At 25.0% G+C, this 14,749-nt stretch overlaps 1 long non-coding RNA gene across 1 annotated transcript in view; it reads right to left on the minus strand.

Moving 5' to 3' along the window:
* Positions 1 to 2,382: 2,382 nt before the first annotated feature.
* Positions 2,383 to 14,749, minus strand: part of LOC111623211 — a 44,092-nt gene continuing 31,725 nt past the window's right edge. Inside the window, exons 2-3 of the long non-coding RNA XR_002756411.1 lie at positions 3,836 to 4,055; positions 2,383 to 2,455 (exon numbers count right to left, since the gene is read on the minus strand). This is a non-coding gene — a long non-coding RNA (uncharacterized LOC111623211). The remainder of the gene's footprint in view (positions 2,456 to 3,835; positions 4,056 to 14,749) is intronic.

Below are 14,749 nucleotides of genomic sequence, written 5' to 3' on the forward strand. Positions count from 1 at the left end.
TATCTTCTCTGCTAAATTTTGATGCTTAATACATCTTCCCTCCTGGAAAAACTTACAGTAAAACCTGTCGAAAACGGAACTTCAGAGGCGATTTTCTATGATAAAAAAGAACTGTTCAAAGCGGAAACTTGCCAAATCGGAAGAAATGTTAGATACTGTGCGAGTCCGATTTAGACAGGTTTAATGTATTTGTAAAAATGTCGAATTATTTAATATTTTTATAGTAAAATAACCTTATATTTAACCATAGATGATCACATATTAAATATTTAGCCTACTTAAAATTTTTAATTATGATAATAAAATGTCTATAGTGTCATACATAGCGATTAAAGTAAAACCTGTGTAAACCGGGATCGCACGGTACCGAATATAGTTTCTGTTTAGACCGGTTTCCGTTTTGAACAGGTTTACTGTAGGCCTATATAAAATAATTTTTATCAAATTAAAATATAGTTAACTAAATTAGACATTTTATCGTAACTTAATTTGTTTTATGTAATTTATTGTCAATTAAATTAAATAATTTTATTTTCTCTCTTATAATTCTTTCCTATTTTAAATATAGGCTACAAATCTACTCTTCGGTTTCCCTGATATTAATCTTTCTACTATTGAATTTTCTTTCTAATGAAAATTAATGATGATGATAATGATGATAAAAATTGAAAAATGATATTTCAGAACATTATTGATAAATTACCAAATAAAATACTGTACAAATGAATAAAAAAAAATTGTCTATTTTTATTATTATTACAATTTAAAATTTTTGTCTTAGCTCATTTATTACTTTAATTCACTGAAAAATTCAACATTTTTGTTTGCATTTTAATTTTTTTTCTTACTAATTACTTAATATTAATATAAATTAACAATAATTTTAAAAAATTATAAGAATATTAAATTTAATTATTGCTGGAGTGTATCTAATTATCAAATTTTATTTTCCAAATATGGCCTATGAGACTTCTCGAGTTTCTCTTTAGAAATAATTAAGTTTAGCTAATATAATGTAAAATTTCTTTTAAAAAATTGGTCTACTTATTTATGAATAATGTTTTAGATATATTTTTTCATGTGAAACCAATTTCCATTCGCAAAATTTATGATAAAACGGTATAAAACTGAATACTTGTAGCATAAATTATACGAAAAATTCCTTATGATGATGATGATGAAGTGTAAAAGATTAAAAATACACATATTAAAACATTAACTCACTTGTTCAACTTAAAATCTCTCTGTGTAAGAGAAATTTTAAATTCATAAATACGTCTTGAAAATGTCTCTAAATATTTAAAATTAATTATATTTCACGGCCGTTAACACCATTTTCTTTTGAAAAAACCACATTAAAAGTACAGTATATTTAACAGATTAAATTATAAAAACTTTTAAGGTAAAGCATTATGTAATGCATTACTCATCCGTAAAATGTCACATCATCAATAAGTATTAATATTAAAAAAAATTATATTTTTTCTAAATATTAAATTAATAAATGAAAGACATAGTCTATCAGTTGCATCTAATTTTTAAAATAATCCTCCATTCAATTGACATCTAATTTATCAAATGATACAATTTTAAGTACCATCATTAAAAAATTGTGAGGGGGTTTATTTACATACAATTGTTACGCCGTTTACAGATAACATCAATTGTAATTAATGGTTAAAGTAATGTCAATTAGCGTAAGTTGTAAGTATATGAGGTTACATTACCCGAAAATTAATAAGTTAAATTCTTTATTCTTCGATTAATCACGAATAATAAGATTTATTTTTGTGTTAAAGTTATTAAAAAATGAAACCGTTCAACTTTCCTTAAATTAAGTAAGGTAAAAAGATTTTAATTAAAAAGTAAATTGATATTTTACTTAATTTATAGAACGTTATTTACAACAATAATTCTCAAAATATAAGCTTAATTTAACTTAAAAATTCGTTAAAATCACTCATATTTTTGTATTCAGTAACCATGAGTCTGTTATATTTTTTAAATATTTATTTTTATAAATCGATAGAAAAGCCTATTAAAGTCTTATTAAAGTATTATCTTATTGAGAAATAAAAATAAATAAAAGTGTTAAAAAAAGAAACAACCACTCGTACAGATATTTAAAAATATTAAAATATTTTTTATTTTTTCTCTAAATTTTAAAAATACTGTAAATTCAAATTATGTTATATATTTTTATAAACAAATCATTTATTTTAGATATTTTAACTGAAAAAAATATACAATTAATTGTACAAAAATGTTTAATTTTACATATTTCAATTAGTTTTTTATTTGATAATTTCGTGTTTTTTATTTAGCAAAATTTAATTACAATATTTTAATATACTTAATTAAAAGTTTGATTTAGTTTACTTTAATGAATTTTTAATTTAATTCGCAAACAAATTCTGTCTTCAATATTTCTCCTTGTTCATTTATATACTTGTTTCTGTAAAAAATAATTATTATTATTATGTAATACATAATAACACAATAATGAAAGTATTAAAATAATAAAATATTGTTTTAAAAATGACGTAAAAATAATTAATTTGTGCATTATAATTGTTTCATTAATAAAAAAAAATTATGAGCAAACATAATTTTTTCCCCTCAGCTTGGTTTTCTCTTCTACTTCAAGCATCACTCTCTCCTACGAGAAGGGAAGGAAGAAGTAGGAGGAGGAAGGAAAGTAGAAGGAAGAAAAACAGAACAAGAGACCAACAAGAAGGATTAGGAAGAAATGAAGAGAATAAGTGCTAGGATCTACATATTAATTGAAAAAGTTTTAATTTATCGGACTTAGTTTGAGTAAACGGTTGGGAGTAAAAACACTGTTCAGGTATCAAATTAGAACTCTTACCACGTAGACGATGCCGCTAAAGTGATATTTGAGAAAAATGCAACAGTTCAGGTGTGAAAAAGTGGCAAGTGTACAATGTTAAGTTTATGAGACAAACACATTGGGATCTCACTTCCCGTTAACTGAGCTATTTTTTATGTTTTGCAGTTTCATTATTGTAATACTGAGGTCAATAAATGCACATTTTAGTTACTAAGACAGTTGTTTTTATCATCCACTCCCAATCTAACCTTATACTCCAACCCCTTAAAAGCCAGAGTAATGACGGGCATACGCAACTAATAAGCTAAGGAATTAGAGAAAAGTGAGAAAATGTTGAGCTTGAAACAATAAAAAAAGGGATGGAGACTGTTGTCTAAGTTTAACTAGCAAAAAATTGAAACAGTGGGAAGAAACTGATAACAATTGGTTACTGTATTGCTGAGTTTTTAAAGTTCTAGTATAAGAGAAATTAATGACACCTATATTAAAAACGTCTTAAAGATCATATCAATTGAATATTAAATTTTAATACAACAATGAAGTATATATTATAAATTAACGTTTATATATGAATTATATCGTAAGAGTTTATTATATATTCATCTAATAACGAAACAAAGAAAGAATTCAATAGAAATAAGCTAACTAATTCAGATGGGATGGATAGAATGAGTTAAAATGTAACTATATGAACATATTAAATTATCAAAAACAGAATTTGGTAAAGAATTTTTATAAGAAAATATAAATAATCCTCATTAAATTTCTTTATTTAGACTATATCTTATAAGTTGACTAATAATTTTAATAAACTTAACATATTTAGATAACGAATTTAATTTTGTTTCATGCAGATTACACAAATAAAATAACCATATTTTAAGTTTTTATCTGAATTATAAATTATATTGAATCATATTTTGGATCGATGATATTCTATTAATTTTTAGAATAAAAGAATAATGATATTTCCTTGACACTAACCTTATGCTCCTCCGAATCAGTTGAAGTTGTGCGGAATTTTCAACTCGTAATGGAGTACATCTCCAAATTTTGTATGAGATAGTCCATGTACAATTGACTGATGATTGAGAATAATAAGGGATGAACAAAGAACTATCCATTAAAGATCCGTAGTACACAAATCTGGATTCTTAAATTCACGGAAACGTATTTTTTTCTCGTGTGGCAAATATCAAAATTTCTGAAATTATTATAATATAGTTAGCTTATTTTCAATAAAAATTACAATTTTTTTTAAAAATAAAAGCAGCGTATAAGATCTAAGTCAAAGCAGCAAAAGTGCTTAACATGTCGCTAATATGATCCATATATTTCAGAATATTTTTTCTTTGTATAAATTCTATAAGCTTAAACAATTAACCAAAAAATTAATTTAATTAATATAAATTAATAATAATCAGCAGCAAAAGATAAAATTTAAAAAATATTTTTCTTATATGTAATACATAATTATAAGTTCACTTTCTAACTATTTGTATTCATTCGATATTACTTTTAATTTAACTTAAAATTTTATTATATAAATTAATAATAATAATTAATATCTGGACTTAAATAACTAATTTAATTATTTTTTAGATAAGTTATTCGAATATAAATAATTTAATTTAAATAAGTAAACTTTTTCTTGGTTTCTGAAATAAATTTTAAGCACTTTTGTGTGATTTAGAATGTCTTAATTTTAGTAACAAATTTAATAAAATTAAGAAAAAATGTTTAAAAAATAGAAAAAAGACAATACTTTTGTAGTAATTATTTTTCATTAATAGTAAAAAAATTTATATGATAATAAAAATTATACAAAAAATATTTTTTATAAAAAGTTATAATTAATTTAGAATAATTAATAAAACTTTCAAATGTTCTAAGTATTTTGAAATATTAAAAAGTAGGAATATTACAATAATTTTGTCATATTTACCATCAAAAATAATCATTAGTTTTAATTAATTATTACTTCGAATGATAAAAACATCATTTATTATAGAAAGGAAAGTATTCATTTTCCAACCATTTATGTTAATTTTCTAAACCTGATATTAATGAAATATTATCATATACATAGTTGAAACTCTCATCGTTTTTCAAAGCAAACATTTTTTATCTAGAATATTAGTTGTAAAGCTGTCATAATGAGAAGGACAGGATAATGTTTTCCGTCTTGGAACAGATCCCCTTCTTCGATATTCTTTTCGCCTCACGAACCTAGAAGGCATTTACCTAGGGGCATCATCAGTTATTGGTGCAATGCGAATGGCAGCATGATTGCTCTGTTACATCAATTTATTGGTGGCCAGGCCAGATAGCCGTTGACACCATTGGATGACCCGTAATTTTTTCTTATTTATGGCCATGCGGCCAATGTAATGACTAGGACCAATTAGCTTAATTTCCACACATTATCTATTGAATTCGAAGAAAAATTCCCCCAAGCCAGCTAAATAATCTTATCCGAATCGAAATATATACCAGTAATAGTAGAGTCATTATTTTTTAAAAGATTTTTTTGATTCGTTTAAACTCTCGACGATAAATGAAAACTAATGAAAGAGACGTTAGTTAATTTGCAATTTATTTATTTATTTTTTCTTGATTTAAAAGCAGATAAATACTCGATTTTTTTTTACTTTAAGCATTAACACACTTCATTAGTTTAATGAAAGGTTTCGCTAACAGCTTTTAAGCTAAAATTTTCAAGCCTCTGAAGCATCTTTTATCTTTAATTTTTTTACCATTTAATTTACAATTCAAATATAAATAGGGCTTCAATATATTTTGGACTCGAAAATTATGTCTCAAATTTTTAAAATACAGTAAATTCCTTTTGTTTCCGAGTTCAGAAAATAGGGACAAAACCTATTAATTAACTAAATAAAAATGCAATTAATCCAATTAAACAGACTTTACACGATTATTTTTACAACTGTTAATCGAAAAATTTGAAACTTTTATTTCCAATATCTGTCAAATTTGAGAAGCTTGCACTTTTTCAGCTCTCTTAATTCAAGCTTTAAATTGGAAAATCTCATTTTCCTCCCCTCTCCGAAAATGAATTTGGCCATATGTCTTTTCTCTCATGAATCCAAACAGTTGAATTATTCGTTTTCCCGTATTTATCGATCGTCTTCAAATGTATATTCACGCCCACTCTCTCGCTTTCCGTCCAATAAAAATGATAAAGCTGTTGAAAATACCACGCCTACATAAGAAATGGCATTTAGCATGATTCAAAAAAATGTCAAAAATTAAAAATAAAATAAAATTATAAACATTTTCTAACTGATTTTCCTTTTTCTATTACAATTTTTATCGTAAATAACGTGAAAAATATCAAAAATATTAATATTTTTTCATTGCAATTAATTAATAAATAATTAAATATATTCTAAATTATTTAAACGATAGTTTTTAATTATTATTATAATTTATCATAATACACACAGTACTGTACATATTTATTGCATTAGTAACTTAGAAAATATTAAATTTTTATTATTAAGGGGGATATTATTGTAAAAATTTATATATTATAGTAAGCTTGTGTTTGTTTGAATAAATTTCATATAATTTAGATTAAGTTGAGCATAAATGTACAATAAATTTAGGAAGAAAATATACTAAAAATAATAACGCATTTAACTACATCTACGAAAGTTGAGCTATAAATTCAAGTAAAGAAAAAGTATTTCTAAATCACAAAGATAAAATTTATTGCAAATCCATTAAACACCTTCTAATTCGTAAAAAGAAAGATTAGCTACTTCGAGCCCCCAGGGGGAATACAAAGAGAAAATAATGATAAACGTGAAGATGAACGGAAAAATCTTGTCAAAAATGCCTTAAAATTCTCTTTACACGCAATTATTTCTTATTTTAAAATATATAAGTAATTCTTGAATATGTTTAGAATAAATTTTAAAAGAAAGAAACGAGTTTATTATTTTTATTTGAATTCTAAAAATTCATTTAAAGGCATCATAAACATGCAAATTAATATAAAGCAATATCGAGTGCATAACTTGTAAAGCTCTTGAAATGTAGTCTAATCATTAATCCTAACGACAGGACAGAAAACCCATAAAAACTACTACATGAGTAGAGCTATCAAATCAACTAGATCTTAAAATTCGTTTATAGTTGCAACATTTTAGATCCGAACTGTTGAGATTGCACTAACAACGATTGCAAAGAATTATTAAAGGACCAACACTATCACATAAACAAGATCTGGTACTGTGTTAAAACTACCCGTAAATCGTTGTCCTTTGACATTTATAAGAGGGGAAGGAAAGTGAAAGGACTACTTCTCCATACAAATATCCATCGAAGCGATTTTAATGAGAAAAGACAGCCTTAAAGATGAGGCCCTTGAGATTTGAAAATCTAACGATCGGCTGAATATAAATTGAATGGATAGATACATTATTATATTTAGTTAATTCTCTCGATATTTAAATACTAAAATGTATAAACATTATAAACTTTTAATTATTTAAAAATTAGTTAAGAGAAATCGCATTTTAAGTATGAAATTGTAATGAATCGCCTTCATCCAATCTAACTCTGCGAAGCTTGATTATAATTTATTACCTTCATCAAGTAAATTAAAATTAGAATTAATTGATTAAAAAGTAATTCTAATTCTTATCTTTGTTTATTTAGTAACAAATTAAGATCATTTATCCTAATTTAATACTTAATTTTATCGTTTAGATTTAATTTTCCACTAAATTCCATTGATAAAGTAGTAAGATATTTTCTTTGAATTATATTATTTTTTATTATAATAAATCGATATTTGACAATTCAAAGAAGAAAAAAAAATTATCTAAATTTTATCTCCTCGCACTTTGGATTAAATTGATTGGGTTTTAATTATGCTTTCCCACTCGCTGATGCTATCCAGTTGTTATTAAATCTATTAAATTTATAGTATGAACAAATCGTGAATGCTAAAATATGATTTATCTATTCGAAATATGAGATATATCGTATTAAAAGATGTCCAAGTGCATCATTGATTTGTAAGTTAATAAAGTAAAAACTGATGAAGATAGCTTAATTATATAAATTAATAATTAGACGATTATCAAATCTATTATTATTTTAAGAAACTTGAAAGATTTCTTTATATTAATATAATTAAAATAATTCTTATGATCTTTACAATACAATTAACAAGAATTAGAATGGAATGCATTAACGCTTTATTTAAATTAATTAATGTTTAATATATGATAACATTGATTAATTAATTAAAATTTTACATAAATTTTTGGAAAATTTAATAAAATTGTTGAATGAAAACTTCGTTTTAAATTTAGATTCGGTAATTTTCAAAAAGGATGAATTTTTCACCGCGAGTTTATAATTTAAATATGTAAATATATATGTTTTTTTCCTAAACAAATAAAGATTTTCTTTTTTATCACAGCATACTATAGCCTATATATAATCTGTACAATTGCTTATATGCAACTACATATACAGGATGTAACTTGCCAATATTTTAGGAATAGATTCTAGGATCAAAAGTAAATTTAATATCCTTCCTAAACGTTTTTCAAATTCCGCTTCGTTTTCGAGATCTGGTCTGCCAAAAACAGTACTTGGCAATGAATTTGAAAAGTACTAACACTAGAGTTGTCAATTTTTGAAATTTTTTATATTTCTATCAACGGAATGAGGTAATTAAATGTTGCCCAATAGATAATAAATATAAACAAAACCTGAAATAGTATAATACTTTTGCTTCTTATACGAACAATCCATGGAAATTAAACTTGTTTTAATACGAGTATGGACTCGTATAAATTCAATTTCCATGTATTCGGTATATTCAAAAATATTCAACAATTAAAATAAAGCCTCAATTTGTGCATATTAAGAAACACAGAAATGAAACACAGCAATAATCTTTTGGCGGGAGGTTTGAAATTGGTTTTTCTATATGCTTTTTTGGTAGGTCAGAACTCGAAAACACAGCATAATTTTTTAAAAAATTATAATTTTTAAAGCTTNTCCAAATTTTGTATGAGATAGTCCATGTACAATTGACTGATGATTGAGAATAATAAGGGAAGAACAAAGAACTATCCATTAAAGATCCGTAGTACACAAATCTGGATTCTTAAATTCACGGAAACGTATTTTTTTCTCGTGTGGCAAAGTCTATCAGTTGCATCTAATTTTTAAAATAATCCTCCATTCAATTGACATCTAATTTATCAAATGATACAATTTTAAGTACCATCATTAAAAAATTGTGAGGGGGTTTATTTACATACAATTGTTACGCCGTTTACAGATAACATCAATTGTAATTAATGGTTAAAGTAATGTCAATTAGCGTAAGTTGTAAGTATATGAGGTTACATTACCCGAAAATTAATAAGTTAAATTCTTTATTCTTCGATTAATCACGAATAATAAGATTTATTTTTGTGTTAAAGTTATTAAAAAATGAAACCGTTCAACTTTCCTTAAATTAAGTAAGGTAAAAAGATTTTAATTAAAAAGTAAATTGATATTTTACTTAATTTATAGAACGTTATTTACAACAATAATTCTCAAAATATAAGCTTAATTTAACTTAAAAATTCGTTAAAATCACTCATATTTTTGTATTCAGTAACCATGAGTCTGTTATATTTTTTNACATACTAGTTGATTAAACAGGAAAGAGTAACAAATTATTTTTCAGAAATACCGGAAATATGTTCTTTCGAATATTCTTATACTTTTTAAGTATTACTTAACATTGCTTTACAAATATTTAAATTATTATCATATGACCCTATTTATATAATTATAGTCAAGTTAAAATAATAATAAAGATTGATAAATCTGGTGGAAGATGACAAATGGTTATGCATTTTTATTACTTTTACAGGTAATTTTTGTATTAGCTTCACTTATCATCATGATTCTTTAGTGTGGTAAGTAGATCACGTAATCTAAGAGCAATTATCAGACAAGAACTTCTTATAGTGATTGGTGATCATGTTAGCATCGATGACGGGAAAAACATTTTTAAAACCACTTCCACGACTCCACCCTTTGTTCTGCGGCCATCACTTACCACATGACAAATCGAATAAATCTGATCCACCCAACCCTCCAGTAGTCGATTACTCATTGACATGTAATGTGGCTACTAGTATTTAGTTTTTTCTTTTTTACAATAATCATAGTTACTGCGATAAACACGACATACGACCACGACTATTGAGAATAGAGTTAATTTTAACCCCAATTTTTATTAGTATATTTGCTATTGAAGCTACAAAGAAGTTAAGTTTTATTATCCTTAAACAATTATTCTAAGTTTAATTAAATAAGTGGATTGTTTCCTTGTTTTCCCCTTTATAGTAGGTCTGAAGGCATAATTTTGACGATGTTTATAAATAGTTTCCAATGCATGAAAGCTTTTATTACCTTACTTATCTATGTTTCCTATCGATGCAAATCTGCTTAGAATTCGTTAAAAAAAACAAAGTTACGAATCTTGCAAGTGTAAAATAACACTGAGAAACTTTTTCAGGTATGTCAAACGTTATTATTATTATGCCTATAAGTAAACAATAATTAAAAACATAATAATCTAACCTTAAAAAATGTTATCGTGATAATAGACCGCAAGGATTTTAAAAAACTGTCACTTTATAAACTTTCAGAAGCTCATTAATCAAGACATTTTATAAACCAAACAAGAGATATTTATTCTTTAAATCCTATTATTACAGTTATCATTATAGACATTATAGGCCTATATTAAAAAATATTTGATTTTTTAGGCTAAGTCTAGTTCCTTGTTAAAGGTGATACTAGCATCCAATTACAATGTTTGCATGACACAAAACATATTAAGTAAGAAGAAAAAAATAATTCAGACATATGCGATAGGTCAATCTGTAGGTTAAAGAACAGCCTAAAGGCGAAACTAGTTTCTGCTCGTTCACAAATATTGTGCATCTGATAAATTAAAACTGTAGATTTTTATTATCAACTTTCAGAACTGAAAGATATTATATTCTTGATTAAAATTAGTCCTTAGCGTAATTAATTTTGAGACATTAGAGTATTATTGTAGGCTACATAGTTATAAGTCTTCATTTTTTACCCTATCTCCTTAACTTATTTTCATGCTTTATCCAACATAAATCAACTTAAATATACTTTAATTTATATTTTTTTAAATCGAGATAATTCACAAACCAATTAAAGGAACACTAGATCCATTAAAAATATATCACTTGAAAGCTTACAGTAAATTATATTTTATAACTTTTTTTGATAAAATCATTTAAACTGTTATTCACATATTTNTGGCGGGAGGTTTGAAATTGGTTTTTCTATATGCTTTTTTGGTAGGTCAGAACTCGAAAACACAGCATAATTTTTTAAAAAATTATAATTTTTAAAGCTTATTTTAAGCTTTTTAAAGGATTTTAAGCTTATTTTTGACCCTAGAAGCTGCTCTCAAAGTATTAGCACGGAGTTTCGTTACACCCTGTAAATCTAGATTATAATGTAGCAAATAAAGATGAAGTGTGGAAGAGAGTAATAAAGACAATTAAAAAAATATATAAAATAAGGTTTATTAACGTTAAAAAGTATAAAATGTTAACTAGAATGCGAATTTGATTGTAAATGGAAGTAAGGTTTAATTTAAAATTTTAAGTTTTATTAGTAAAGAAACAAATATTTAAAAATTAAGTAAAATTCTAATTCGAATCTTAAATTTGTTCTCAAAGAATAATTAATATTTAATATTCTTAAATGTGTTCTAAAAATTATTCTCGTGTATTAAATAAAATTGTAATAATACCTTAAAAACGAAGACTGTAGAAAAAATTATCGCTATTTTTATTATTTTTTAAAGCTGATATGTAAACAAAACTTATAAATATTTTATAATTTTATTTTTTTTACGTCGTACGTGTAATATTTGATATTAATTNTATTAAATAAAATTGTAATAATACCTTAAAAACGAAGACTGTAGAAAAAATTATCGCTATTTTTATTATTTTTTAAAGCTGATATGTAAACAAAACTTATAAATATTTTATAATTTTATTTTTTTTACGTCGTACGTGTAATATTTGATATTAATTTATCAAATTTTTTAACTTTACACAAGAAAAGTGAATTGAAAACAATTGACTTTTAATATAAATTAATGCTACAGACTAAATAAAAAGAGCGAAAATATTAATTGTCTGTATATAAAAATTGCAAATTTGGATTATAAAATGTTATAAAATTAACAGTATAAAACATTTTTTTTAATGCTAAAATCTTAGAGAATTTATAACTGGACCATCTTAAGTCCTTAAAAGAGATTGATTATTATTAATTTTAAATCTATTTTCAGTTCAAGAGGAAAAAAATAAAATAAAGTTTTTAAAATATAGGCCTATATTTATATATTAATGATAAGAATCCTGTATAATTTTTAGAAAGAACAGGACAATATAAATAAGAAAATTTAATGCTAATACTAAGGCTATAAAAATATCTGCAAGTATAAATTTAAGATTGATTCAGCAAGGTCACAAAAACGGAAGGTTGTTCGTCCGGTTCTGACAAACTAGAGAAATGAGGAAGTAAAACTACAGTTTCAAAAGGGTCTTATTTAGTAGGTCTAGTAAACGAGTCTATGTATCTATGTACAAGTTTTTCATTACAATTGTCAAACCCATGTTATTTTCCTATCTTTATGACTTCTAATTTTAATCATTTAATTTTTAAGTACAAGCTACTTTTACAATTATCGTAAAACTAATGGATTATATAAAAATTTCAGACAAGGTGAAAATTGTCGTCATTAAAAGGAACGATCTATTATTATCCATTTTATGTTTTTTTTATATCTTAACTGATAAAGGAATCGTCACTCAAACAAATAATAAAAAAGAATTTAAAATATTTGAAATTATTGTAAATCTTAAGAAAAAATTAATTACGTTTTAAATATACAATAAAAACCTGTTCAAAACGGAACTTTAACAAATAAGAAACCTGCTTAAACGGAAAAATATTGTATGAGTCCGGTTTACACAGGTTTAATGCGATAAGTTATTTAATAAAATTTTAATTTCTAAAATTTATTCCCTATTATAAGAATAATTATTTTTATCATTATTAAATTTAATTACTTTATCGAGAAAATGATTTATAAACTTAAAACGTGTTGCTTCTTTAAGTTAAATTATAGAATTATGACAAATCATAAAATGTTTAAAAATAATTATAATCGTAATTTCTCAAAAGAAAAAAATGTATTTTTATTTGTTTTATTTATTAATTAATTCTTCTCTATAAAATAGAAGTTTATATGATACAAAATATTAATAATTCTAATATTTTAGAATAAAAATTTGAATATTATTAAAGTTCGAATTTATTAGTTTACTTAGCAAGCATCTTAATTATTTAATCTAAAAATAAATAAACAAAACACCTAACTTCTATAATTTAAATTATAGCAAAATCTGTTCAAAACTGAAACTGAGTAGGCCTACAACGGAAACCTGCCAAGCCGATTTCCGTTTTACACAGGTTTTACCGCATTTGATTTGAAATATGACGAAAACAAAATACAGTTAAATCTGTGTAAACCAGAATCACACGGTACCGAATATTTTTATCCGGTTTCCGTTTTGAACAGGTTCTTTTTTAACATAAAAATAGCTTCGTTCGGAACAATTTATTTTTGTTTAGACAGGTTTTCTTTCTATTCGGGCTTTACTGTAAACTTATTTATCTGCAGTGTACTGTACAGTACTGTACAGTTAAACTTCTATTTAATGCCGTCATTTTTTTCATCTCTATCAATAAAATTAACACAGAATTGAGTTGGCGCTGAGACGAGCTACTTCAAATAATAAAAATGTTATTTATTGTAGTAACGGTATATAAATCACATCATTTGATGATAATGATTTGTAATGCAAAATCGTAAATTTATTAGTTCACATACACAGTTTCTCTATTTAATACTTAGGAGAAGATCCGTATTTGCTTTACGAGAATTTCACTATTTTGGGGAGCGCTGTAGCAAAGTTTACTGTACATTTTGTGATTTGTACATATTTTAAACTGTTTTTTAAGCAACTGTCTTATAAATTTTCAATTATATTAAAAATTAAGGCACTAAGAGATCCTTTAAAAGATCCATGTTCTTCTTGACTTCGACTGGACGCACAAAATAAGGGACTAGAGTTATCAGGCATATAGTATACTAGCTGTTACCCGCGAATTCGTCCGCGGAAGTTTTGCAAGCAAACCCCATTTACATTCAATATTTCAATAACTATAGTAATTGTTAGGTCTATATAATACCTACTGCTGAAGAGAATTGCCGAGAATCATCAAACGAACTATTTTCAATTTGATCAATTTTCTGCAGCATTTACAATCGTTCTATAATCGAACCAATATGCAATAACAAATTCGAATTTAAAACGGTTCGAACATTTTTAAAATCGAAATAGATAAAAATATTTATAACAATGTCTGAAATGTTATTAATTTAATACACCTAAGTATTCAATGAAGACTAAATGTAGTTGAAAACAAAAAATCGCATCTAAAATAGTACAGTAGAAGCCATTCTTCCGGTTAAGCTTAATCCTCTCCCTCTCCCCCCGCGGGAGAATTTAGAAAAATCCCTTCTTAGTGTCCATTCTCATGGCATACCCTACTAAAACGCATACAATACGAATACGAAATAACAAATTCGAATTTAAAACGGTTCGAACATTTTTAAAATCGAAATGGATAAAAATATTTATAACAATGTCTGAAATGTTATTAATTTAATACACCTAAGTACTCGATGAAAACTATATTCTCTCCCTCACCCCC

This window comes from Centruroides sculpturatus, unplaced genomic scaffold, assembly GCF_000671375.1.
Source record: "Centruroides sculpturatus isolate CEXI.00-Female unplaced genomic scaffold, Cexi_2.0 scaffold8, whole genome shotgun sequence".
Taxonomy (NCBI): domain Eukaryota; kingdom Metazoa; phylum Arthropoda; class Arachnida; order Scorpiones; family Buthidae; genus Centruroides; species Centruroides sculpturatus.